Raw genomic sequence first — 12,844 nt, 5'->3', positions numbered from 1 at the left:
TGGCGGCGGCGGCGGCACACGAGCGCACACCACGGCGGCTTGGCGGCGGTGGCGGAGGCCAAGAGTGAAACCACCAACACTGTATCAACGGGACACACGATGCGACTCGTTCTACTCACACAGGCCCGCCGAAGCAGCATCCATCCCATCCCGCGCTCCGGGAACTTCGAAAGAGCCGACTTGTTAATAACAGTCGTCGCTATCGGCCGTCATTGTCGTTATCATCGTGGAAATTGTCATCGGAATGGCTTGCGTTATCCTCGTCGTTTTGTTCCGCTCAGTATCAGCATGTCCCGCTCGAGTCCCGTTCCAGAGTAGCACGCAGCACGCGACAGATCTGGAAGCTCGTTCGCTCTACGTTCGCTACCGCATCATCACCATCGGAACCATGACCACCACCATCGGTCACCGTCACGCGCCACAGCTTTTTCTGCCCTTTCGTCCTTTCTCTTTTTCTTCTCTACAAACTAGTAAGCCTCTTCTTCTTTGTCGTTAAGAACTTATCTTCTCACTGTCATTTCTTTTTCTTTTTCTTTCTTTTGCCTCTTTTGTCGCGATTTTTTTTTATTCGTCTGTCTCCTCATTCATCTTTGTTCCGCCCTTTTTGCATAAACTTCGTTACGTTTGCATTCTCTTCGACTTTTCTCTCTTCGACCGCGCATCGTCCTCCAATTATTCCTGATCTGTCGCACCCAAGAATACTACTCTCGTTCTATTCTCTCTTCCTCTCATCCTGCGATCGTAAAATATAAGCGCCACAAGGAGTTACTATTTGTTGGCGGGAAGAAAAAGACGGTACGATGAAGATAAAGGCTGTGACGGACGTGCGCGACACCTGCGAATCTAAGAAGATAAATCACTCGGAAATTATCTCTTGCATGCGCACACGCATTAAGATTTCTCTACACTGCCGTTTCTTTCTATTCTTGCTCCCTTTCTCTCTCTTTCTCTTTCAGTTTCTTTTCTGTCACCACCTTCCGCGAGCAGCTTCTTTTAACAAGATGTTTTTTGACAGTTTTTACACAACTGCATTTATGGACTATGATCAGATGCTATTGCTGTTGCTATCGCTAGTCTATGGATGCGACGTCTCGTTTCCTTCGTCTGAATCTTGTTTTTTCCATTCTCTCTTATTTGGAATCGAATGTCACCTAAGTCAAACAGTGGATGCTTCTACGAACAGAAAGCAGATCATTTTGCGGTTAAAAAGATCGAGTTTGTATAATTATTATGCTGGTTACGGTCGTTGCGTATTTCAAATTTTTGCACGAATGAATAAACTTATAATTATGATTTGGGTGATCGTCAGTAACTAACAGTGTCCATCATATTATACAATTTTATAATTATTGAACAGTGATTTAGTTCTTTTATTATAAAAATATCTTAATCGAAAAAATAAAAAATCGTAGAACGAAAATTTATAGGACAGACCATTTAAAAAAAAAACGAATTCTGGTTTACTTTATATTAGAGAACAATTTTTGATTAAATTAAAATTTATGTTTAGGAGAAGAATAAAAGTCATGATATCATGAATACTGAACCGAAAAATATTACATATAATCCACAAGTTCATTTAAGGCAAAATGCGTGAGAAATCTGTGTGAATCATTTATAATTGAGTTGTATTATCTTTCAAATTAACGTAAGATAACTAAATAGTGAAAAACTTAATTTTTATAATACTGAAAAAAAACTAAAAAAACATTATCTTTATTTAGAAAAAAAATTATTTAATTACAATTATAATTCATAAAATTACAATCAAAATTATAATTAAATCAAGATTGATAAAACTGCTTAATTGAAAATTATTGAACTTATGCTCGTAATATTTAAAAGTAAAATTTTGAAGCATAATATTATGTATAAATAATAATATATATTTAATTTTTAAGTATTACAAATTTTGCATAGATTTCAGTGTAATATTATTGATGAATGTCTGTCGTGTATTTTATAGTATAGTTTAACATCTTTTTTATATAAATTCCTCAGAATAATTTCCGCTAAATCAAAGTCCGGAATCATGTAACAAGTGGAACTGCAATTTTATTCAGAAGAAATACGATGATTAAGGCAATGATAGAATCCGAAAAAGTATGCGATCGTTTGAATGACATATATCGATTGTTTCCTCACATAAAAGATCACCGCTGACGCAATCCAGAAGTGGAAATGTCTGCTTCTTACGTGATATTCCCCGGTTTGTAGGAAGATAATAGAGAGATACCTTTCATCGGGCAATGCGACAAAGCATTCCTAGATTGTCTATATATTTTTATGGCTACTCGATGAATTTCCGATACTGTCAAGTATATTGTGAAAACATGGGAAATAACGGGATAATATATGATAACAAGATGTTGTAGACTCGGATGCGATACAATTTGAATTTCTGTTTTTCTTATAAAAATATAAAAATATTTGTTTTATGTTGCCTCTTAACAATGGACGTTAAATAATCCAAGTTACATACGTTAAAGTAAAAAAAAGTGTGCGAGAGATTTGATTTGTTTTTTATAGAATACGAAAGAAATAATATGTAGGTATTAAAGAATTTTAGGTTTTTTGAAACATTTTTGTAGGTCTGATGCTAAGTTATTCTAGAGATGATTCATTCGTTTGGGCTTAATCCATTCGGATTCAATACACGCAATAGATTCTAAGGCAAGTTTTTGGAAATAAGATTTGGAAATTTGTTCATGCTTCACATAAATTGAAATAAACATAAATTGTAATATAGAGTTGAACACGTATAAACCCACGCACGTTGAAATGTTGCATTAATATCGTCTATAATATATAATATTTAATATATAATATATAATATTTAATATTGAATTTAAAATGTGTATAATTTCAAATTAGATTTCTAGATTTTATTCTAATAACATTTTTAATTATGTCGCTGTTTCGAAGTTCCAATTAATCAAGAATTAGAAGTTATAAGAAATAATAGCATCTTATTTATATTATATTTCCTCTATATAAAAAGCAACTTTGAGTTGAAAATTATGTAGATTGGTATAAAAAAGTGTGTCTCCTCGCACCGCAGGAAACGATAAAATTGAATTACATGTAATACGAATTCGAAGTGATGGAAAGTATTTATTTGCAAACGAAATTATGTCATTCGTATCTCACGAATACGAATATATTTTTAATTTGTAAAATTTGTAATAAATGTAATTATAGGAATCGTAATAAAAAAAAAATAAATTCGCCCAACGTGGGGCTCGAACCCACGACCCTGAGATTAAGAGTCTCATGCTCTACCGACTGAGCTAGCCGGGCTTACAATATCGTGATAAAAAGTAGCTCAATTGAATATATTTAATATAGATATTATTACATATAATATTTTTTTGTATAATTTTGAGAAAATTTATATATATATATTACATGAAATAAATACTATAGTAAATAAATAATTATAAGATATTATAAATATAGGAAAATCGTAAAGGTCAAAAATCTTTCTTTAAGGTTATAATCTGTAATAACATTATATGGCAGTTAAATGAATTAATAAGAATTAATAATTAATGAAGAATTAATAATTAATTAATAAATATTTGTAATGATGAAAGTATATTTTTCATTTAGCAATTCTATTTTGAGAATGTGTACTTTCAAATGTAGAGAGGTTGATTAAACGGAGTTTTGACAAGTCTATATCATTGTCAAAAATCATTTCTCTGGCGTGCAAGCAAATATATTGTCATTGTAAACTGATTTAACACACTAAAAAAGTACCTTAAATTAAAAATATCTAGTGATACATTATGCAAATTAATATATTCTTAACGAATCATGCGAAGTTCAAAAGTGCACGCGAATGAGCTTTATGAAAATTTTTGAATATATGAGATGTTTTCTCATGTGCTTGTCATGTTTCTTCGACAGATCATCATTTCGCATAAACGGGGACCGCTTAATTATACTTTATTTATGCATTATAGCAAGCCTGAGGCTTTTTCGTCGATAATGTTATAATCCTTACTATGAACAAGGGCGTGACCAAACTGCAGCGGCAAATAAGTTGCATAAGCAATGGCGCGGCATTTAATTCATGCAAATGCAACGTAAGTGCAAAATTGAGTGCCACTTGTTAAAATATTCTGATTCAATATAATTTATTATCCATTATTTACGATGATAGAATTGTCGCGTGATAATAATATAACGAATTATAATTAAATTATAATTTGAGAATATTTAAAAATAATACATGATTAGAGAGAGAGAGAGAAAGAGAGAGAGAGAGAGAGAGAGAGAGAGAGAGAGAGAGAGAGAGAAGAGAGAGAGATACACAAATATAAAAAAGTTTCGATACGATTAAATTATGTTTGTAGCTTCAATCTTAAATTCTCAGCGTTAGGAATTCTTGAGAGATATTAAATTAATTATAGAGATAAATGCAAACAAATAATACAATAATACATACACTCTTCTTGTGTACAATTTTCTAAAAAATATGTGTACAATTTACTATAGAAAATATGTTTGTACATGTATTACACAACTCTGCATATCATAATTTATATTCACTTTAATTTATAAGGCAAATTTCTAAATCATTCTTCCATTCTCGAAAATAAATAGAGTACATTTTGTGTTTGTTTTTGTTTTCAATTTTAAGTAATTGTTTGTATTTTTTAATATGAGAAATTATTTATATTAAATTCTATCTATAGAGAATGAAGACATAACAAATAATACATATATTTACACAAAGTATTCATCTAAATGTACTTAAATATTTAAACATAATCTGTATTCTAAACATAGTCTAGATTCTATTGCTTTTAAAATAAAAATTTAAAAATAAGCTTTTTACTTAATTTTTTAAAAACTTGCCATAGTAGTTTTCAGTCGCGAATTTTGAAAGTATATTATATTATATTTTTTTATTAAAAAGTATTTGATATATCGAAATAGTTGAATATATACATAAACAAATCCGTACATTGAGAAAAAAATATAATCAATTTTAATAAATAATATTTAGTTCAATACTAAACATTTACTTACTAAATAAATATTCATTCAGTAAAATGAATAATTGTTAAATCAAATTAATTTAAATTCCTTGTATCAAATAAATATATCTTTATATTTAATAAATATTTAATTGGCAGTATTCAACTAAATATTTATTAAAATTGATTATATTTTTTCTCAGTGTAAGAGTAAAAACTATTGTCTATTCTGAAAAATTAATATTTTTTACAGTAAGTAATATAATTATATTTTATTATTATTTTTTTTAAAGAGCAGTTTGTCTCATGTATGAAATATGAATTGTATATACATGTGTGTATGTATATATATATATATATGTGTGTGTGTGTGTGTGTGTGTGCACGTATACTGAAGAAAATGTTTTATTGGTTTAATTGGTTGAAAATGAACGAATCAAAATTGTTTGTTTAAATGTACTAGAATTCTAGTTGAAATAATCAAAATTTTGATTGATATGATATAAGAATCTTCTGGTTCGTCCATTTTCAACCAGATATTTTTCTCAGTGTAGTAGAAGTTATACACCTATACAAAATAAAATTAAAATAAAAAATTCTAGTATTTGTAGAAATATTTTCCTATCACACTGGACGCATTTCTCGCATAAATTTTTATGAAGTGATCAAATTTTATGGGAGTGTGCTAATTAAATCTCGTCCAGTTTTTCACTTGCTTGTTTTTCCCGGTCATACATTCTTATAATTCAGCATTATCCGCGAAAGTTTCTGCGCCACTGGAGTGCCGGGATTTTATAGTTTAATAATAGAGCGGCGCTCACGGATAGAGTGTTTGCTTATCGCATCCCTGATTTCCAACCGAAGATGCCGTCGTGCGCGGTTTATAAGGTAGGTGGAACGGCTGAGGAAAATAAGATAGAAAAAGAAAACAAGAGCGCGAAATAAGATGCAACAAGAAGACATCATCGGCAAGCGGAGGCGATGGGGTAGGTGGCTCATCCCCCCGGACGCGAATAATCAAAGGATAATTTGAGCCGGCGGGCGATCTCATCGCATATTTCGTATGTTTACTAGGTACACTTCATAGTTATATCCGATAGCTTAGAGCTAGAAGGTTTATGATGCTCAGCAGCTTTCAAGAAGCGATATATTTTCTGATATAAATTGAACAAATAGATAAATAACAGCAGAATGTAATTTTCGTCGCAGACAATAATTAATAAAACATTCATATATTATCATTAATGTGTTGCATGGATATTTTCAAAGTTCCTATTAATTATTTACATTAATATCGCTAATCAATTATGTGAATATCTACTATCGTGAATAATGAAAGGTGAAGTGCGCGAACATAGCATTATGTGTAGTTTTGGATTAGTTTTACGATTATGAATTTTTATAATAATTACAATTTTTTTCGATGATAACATGCAAATGAAAATGTCTGACTTATGTTACTTTGTCAAATGAAGATGTGTAATCATATGAATCTAATATATGATATTTCGTATTGATATTCAACGATAATTCGTTATGCTTATTATGCATATATAAACTTTTTTATGGTATCTGTATATATAAATATATAATAAAATTTTATTTCACTTAATAAAGATAAATGTAGTAGCGACTGACAATCAATAAATTGATAAATCGATAAATAATCGATAAATTTCCTTAACGCGTATGAATATTAACATCGAGAAACGTGCACATTAATGCATTTATACATTATTTACTGATTATCATTGAACAGTTTTTAAGTGTCAATTATCATTATGCGTAATGATATTTTTGTATTTAGTCACTAAATTAATATTTCATAATAATACTTATATCATATTCTTCCTTATCACATATATTCCGTGTTCGTATTTTTATAAGTTATATAAATTTAATTAATCCTACATATAAGTTTATATAATTTCTTATAAACTCAAAGAATAAGCAGTTATTACAAAGTTTTTTTATGAAATAATTTCATGAAATAGTTTTCAAATGATATTAATTATTATCATTTTATTAATTATTATAATTAATACCGTTGGTATATATTAATTATATATTCGTCTGTGAAACGATCAAATATATCAGACATTGTTTCCAAAAATATTGCTATAATTGAAAATTCTGATTAAATGAAGAAGATGATGGATAATCGGAAAAAAAAATAAGAAAAGATTCCCTCCGTGAAAGTTTGTCGAAAGCTCCCCAGCGTAAGTAGTTAAAAGAGCCTTCTTAGACATAGGTACACTTGGTACGTACATAGACACAAGCGTACACAAAGTGGATGGGCGTAATTCAATGTGCTCCAGGCGCGATTTTTATTTCTATTCGTTCGTAATAAACGATTATCGTAATAACAGTGATTACGCGGTCGATTCACCTGCGCGACTTTGAAGTCGGAATACACGGGGCATGTATGCCGGAGTAAGAAGATTAACCCCTTAACTGATTATCCTCGCCCGATTTTTTTTTGATAAGGAACCATCGGCCTCGTTTCCTCCGCGGGAGGTAAACATCCCAATACAATTTAGACGATCCGTTTTATGGTCACTTTCGCGTTTGCATGTTTTGGACCTTCCAGCGCTTCTGGAAAGCTACTTACAGAAAATTATTATTTATTTTTGTTTGAAATTTGAATTTAAGATCTATTTTTGTATCAGAGAATTGTTTTTTTTATTAAAAATTGGTTCTGTTAATAGAAATTTTATAAATTAGGGCATGCAGAATCTTACATGAATGCTCGATTTAAATTGTAGCATATTTGCCGACAGTTTTTTTAAGTTCTCATTTTTAATTAAAAAAATAAATATAATTTAAATAATTTTTATAATTTTTATAATTTTTAATTAAAAATAAATATTTCTCACGGTTTACATTGATTCAAATAGTCCATATTATTTACATTTCTTTATCTCAAAACAATTTTTTAGCCTCTTTCAAAAGAGTGTTACTTGTACTACTTTCTTCTGATATTTGCGCATAAATGCTTTCAGAGAAACTATTTTGTTATCTATTTATCCAAGTTCCTTTCTCCAATTTGCATATGGCTATCAAAATCAATAGATATGTAATTTCTTATTATTGGCTAAGATAAGATTTAGGATTAATGCATTATTAAATAAATAATACATAAAATAATACATGAGCATTCATTTTCGAAAACTTTTAAATTTAATTTACTCAAATGTTTACATAATTTTCAAGATAATAATTTCAAGATAATTTTTAAGAAAGTTTTTTTTTTAGCTTAGCTCCAATTTCTATCCTTTGTGAATCATACATCAGTGTTTACACTGTCGCATTAGAACCGCATTAAACTCTATTTTTGAATAGAATCAAAGTGTCGTAAAAAAGCAAGTTGTCGCGCGCCGGTACCTTTGGGAAAGTCTTAAAAAGGGTAGCCCGGTTCCACCACAAAGATTTTGTATCCCCGAGAAGTTCGGATACTCTGCGCGTCCCACAAACGCCACACAAGTCGAGGATCAGATATTGTTTGGCCGTCGACTTCTCTTGCAACCTATGATGGATGAAACCAATTGATCAGGGAACGACCGAGTAACGTTGTGTCGTATACTGGAGTCGGCTGCGGGTGGCTCAAAGATTTCCGTAATTTTTCGAAATCCAATTGCACCTAGTTATCTCATCTTTAATCTTAGTCATGAATGATTCGATATGAGATTGTATTAATGAGGAGAAAGAAAGTTATGATAAAAGTATGAGATTTGAGAACTACTTTCTATATAAACAAAAAATGTATGCATAATAAATAGAAAAAGACGAATTCGAAATATGAAAATTTCTTTTTATCGAGCATTTTTTTTCTAAGAATACATTACATTGTATTACATCAACAATTATTTTTTATATGTCTTTCGTCTTAGCATTTAAATTATTTAAAACAAATATCAAATTTAAAGTAATAAGCGAAAATGAATTTATTGGATAAAAATTTTATAGAATATAGGATTTTAAGAGGTAATTTTTTTATTCACATTTCGGTTACGTACAACTTTTTCTCTTTCTTGGCTAATACGAAATCTGACCGGTCTTCAAACGTACAAAATGTCTTGTGTCGGATAAGATCGGATTGGATCTAAAAATCTGGGAAAATGTCGTCCGGACCGCCTCTAATGCGATTCAATTCGGCATTCCGGGATAGGTATAGAATTTCTCGGGATAAAGGGGCTGTGTCACCGAAGGGAAGAGGTGAGGGTGGCCGGCACGATCGCCTTGAAAAAACAATTCTCGTACCAACCCCTTCACCGTGATTAATGTATGCAAAGATAGCGCATTCGGGACCGAAGTCACGTATTAGTTTCAGGAAGAGATGGACGAGAAGGATGAACAGAGGAGAAAATAAAATGCTCACACTCGACCCGTTCATTATAAATGCCCCTGTGTGTCTATTGTCGAGACGCACTAGGTGTGCTCAAGGGACCTGTAAACTCTTTCGGGAGGTAGCAGGGAGATGGACTCCGTAGGGCGCCGCTCCCTCACGACGTGCAACGGGTCCGATTTTTCGGGGCCGGACAATAGATGCGGTTCACTGATAAGGATTGTGAACGCCGATTTCTCGGATCGACGCTTGTAAGCCTGTGCTTACTGGCGTGATCTCTATAACAGTTGAATGACCTTTGATTTAGTCGATCAAAATCAGACAGCCACATTTAACACCAAATATGTGATAATATCTTCCAATTTTATTTTGATAGACTGTTAAGTTTAGCTGTTATTTATCTTTTCGTGCACAGAATTTTAATTATATTATTGCATTATGTGTCATTAAGAAAATTATGTCTCGAATTTTGATAATAAATTTCATTTTATCGTTTGTATATTTTTCTTTATATTTACTTTATATTTATTTTGGTATTAACAATTGTAATGTTTAATTTTTTACTTGAGAAAACAATTCTACGTTTTCAAAATTTGTCATAACTAAACGATAATAATTTATAACTAATAATTTATTAACTAATAATAATTTAGTATTAATTACACACACACACACACACACACTTTTAATTTTATTTAAAAAAACAATTCAACGTTTCTTCGAAAATTTTGAATGACAAACTGAATTCTTTGCAGTGACTATTACATTAAAAAAAATTATTTTCAACCGTGTATCTAACTTTAGCTTAATCTTAGAAAGTAGTGTTTCCTGTTTCCTGAAAAACTGTTGAGTTCCAACTCCTCAAAGCCGACCGACGCGGAGATCACCGTCGCTATTCGGAGGCAAGCACAATCTCGGTCCGCGAGATTGATTAATTGAAGGTTACGGGGTTCAGAGCGTTAAGTGGTTCACCGAAATCTTCCTCTTAGAGATCTTGACATCGGGAGCAACCGGCACGAGAGAAGGAGGGCCGCGTGCGTGGAATCGGAGCCGGTCTCGGGGCGGAGAATAAAAGGGTAAAAAAAAGATGAGAAAAGCCGAAGAAGAATGCGACCTCGGCCAGTTACCGCTTTTTCGTGTCAAAACACGACGCTAATGCATCATTAAAGAAACGCGCCCCTAGCATGCACCGGCATAGCGCCGGCCACGGAGACACCTCATAATCGATCGGCTTACGTTTTTCTTTCGGCTCACGGAACTCCCTTCATTGGATTTACGGCTTTTTTAACGACGAGTTGTAACTCACAGTTTACTGAAAACACTTCGTTAGGAAACTATCACGAGGCTTGCTAAGCGTTCTCCAATATTTAATGTTGATCGCAACAAGTCGTGCTAACGCAGCAAACTACAGTTAAATAATCTATGAAGTCTTAATATGATAATAAATAGAAATAATTAATAAAAAAAGGAATCGTAGTTTGATAGGGTTTTTTTTTGAGGTATCGATGATAAATGACGATCGAATTGCATACATTTATTTAAATTATCGTGTGTTATTATTAATCTGCATGGACGATATAATCAAGGACAATGAATCATTAGTATCTAGTTTTTGAACTCTTATATCTATACATCTTTATCAATTAACTAAAGTGTCGGTCTCTTTGATAATTATAGCTTTCGTATCTTATAATGACCAGTTCTATTACATAATTGTAATCAAGTCGCAAAAACATTAAATATTATATTGAAAAAAATGATCTGATTAAATCAACAAGAGGAACAAAAATGATCATTTAATGGATTAATAATTGAACAGTTATATAAAGTATTATCGTAATATAGAAACACAAATGTTTAATAATATCACATTATTTGTTAATTTTAACATTGTCATATTTTTATAATCTCAAGGACACAACTGCGTCAATGTGCAAGTATATCTGAAAAATATAATAATCAAAGTCAAAGAACAAAGTTTTGCGATAATTCATGCACGGATGGTTAAGATATTAAATAAGTGAGATGGGCACACACTTAGTGGAGGCAGGGCTTCGCAGCCAAGAGGTTAAATGACAAATTGATGCGCCGTTAAATTGGAGGGCGAGGCAATGCAGGTAGATGCAGTCAGAGATACATACTCGTAATTTCTAGGTACACTCGGCCCATTCGAGCTCGGGCCCCGCCGAATTTGCGTTGCCCCGGGCCGCAATCGTTGTATGTACGACGCAGTTTCTAAATTAGGATCAACTCGCACTGATTGGACACCGGCGCAGAGCGCGAAGAGTGAGAACAAGTCCGATCTCTCTCGCGGGTGGACCGATCGACGATTTATCGCGGCCTGATCGACGATTATTAAAGTCAAGTGCGCCCATGATCATGCTTGTAGCATGCGCACCGATTTGCATGTTACTAACCACCCACCTTGTTTGTACGCTCGCCACGCTTGGCTCTTCGAGTTGCTAACACTGATTTATCATTTCGCACCTACAGTATTTAACTGTCATCCTCTTATTACGATCATTCGCTAGTATATTTATTGGAAAATACGATCGCTGTACGATCTTACAAAATTAACTGTTTTTTTTCCTATCTTTTCTTCGCTTAAAAGTCTCATTATATTTTAACATTTGCTTTGTAAGAATCTTATAAAAATTAGTATAAAATATTAATTCATTATAAAATATTGATTATAAATTTAATCTAAAAATGGACAGTAAGTTCTTGAATTTTTTTTATAAAGTGTGGAATTTGATTATCGTACTAACTTGTTTATGCAGATTAAGTAAATCAAGGTTATTCATATCCATCAGCACTTTAATAATTTTCATTGATCATTATTTTACTTGTACGGGACTTTATCGCCGTTCGATCGGTGATTATTGAAATCGAGTACGTGCGCACCTTGAAAATTACCCTACTACATGTTGTTAAATTACGTATTAAACTGCGTGAGATTTTGCAAGTGGGAAAATATCCGGCGCCAAAAGGAAAAGAAAAGAGATTTTTGTATTTTACTTAAATTAATATTCCTCAAGTGTAGCGCACTTGAGGCGTTATGTAACACGGATGTTTACCATCACTGTAGAGTGAATTCGTTTATCGTATAAATCAGTGTATTATAAGAATAAATAAGATAAGAAAAAAAATGATAAAATTCTTTGCTATAGAAAATAATATAATGATAATATAATGATAAACTGTTATAAATGTATTTAACGAAATATAATCAAGTTAAAAATTTTATATATTTTTTTATATGGAAAGAATGGTTTTGTTGAAGTATCTGAAAATTTAACTAGATACAGATCTGAAAATAATTTCATTAAACTGTCAAAATAATTATGTAAAGCGCTTAAACATTGATGATACTGCATCTCACGATAATCATCTGACAATACTACAAAAAGTGTTAACGTTCTAGCTATCAGTTTAGGCATCCCATTTTTCATAATTAAACATAATTATTTTAATGATTCAAGAATTCCTTTTAAATCTGTATCTAGCTAAG

General features: G+C 31.7%; 1 non-coding gene across 1 annotated transcript; it reads right to left on the bottom strand.

Moving 5' to 3' along the window:
- Positions 1–3,227: 3,227 nt before the first annotated feature.
- On the bottom strand, positions 3,228–3,300 carry Trnak-cuu. The gene has a single exon. It is a non-coding gene; the product is annotated as a tRNA-Lys (tRNA).
- Positions 3,301–12,844: the final 9,544 nt, after the last annotated feature.

This window comes from Atta colombica, unplaced genomic scaffold (assembly GCF_001594045.1).
Source record: "Atta colombica isolate Treedump-2 unplaced genomic scaffold, Acol1.0 scaffold96, whole genome shotgun sequence".
NCBI lineage: Eukaryota > Metazoa > Arthropoda > Insecta > Hymenoptera > Formicidae > Atta > Atta colombica.
The sequence above is the reverse complement of the archived record's forward strand: the minus strand, read 5'-3'. Positions and strand labels throughout refer to the sequence as shown.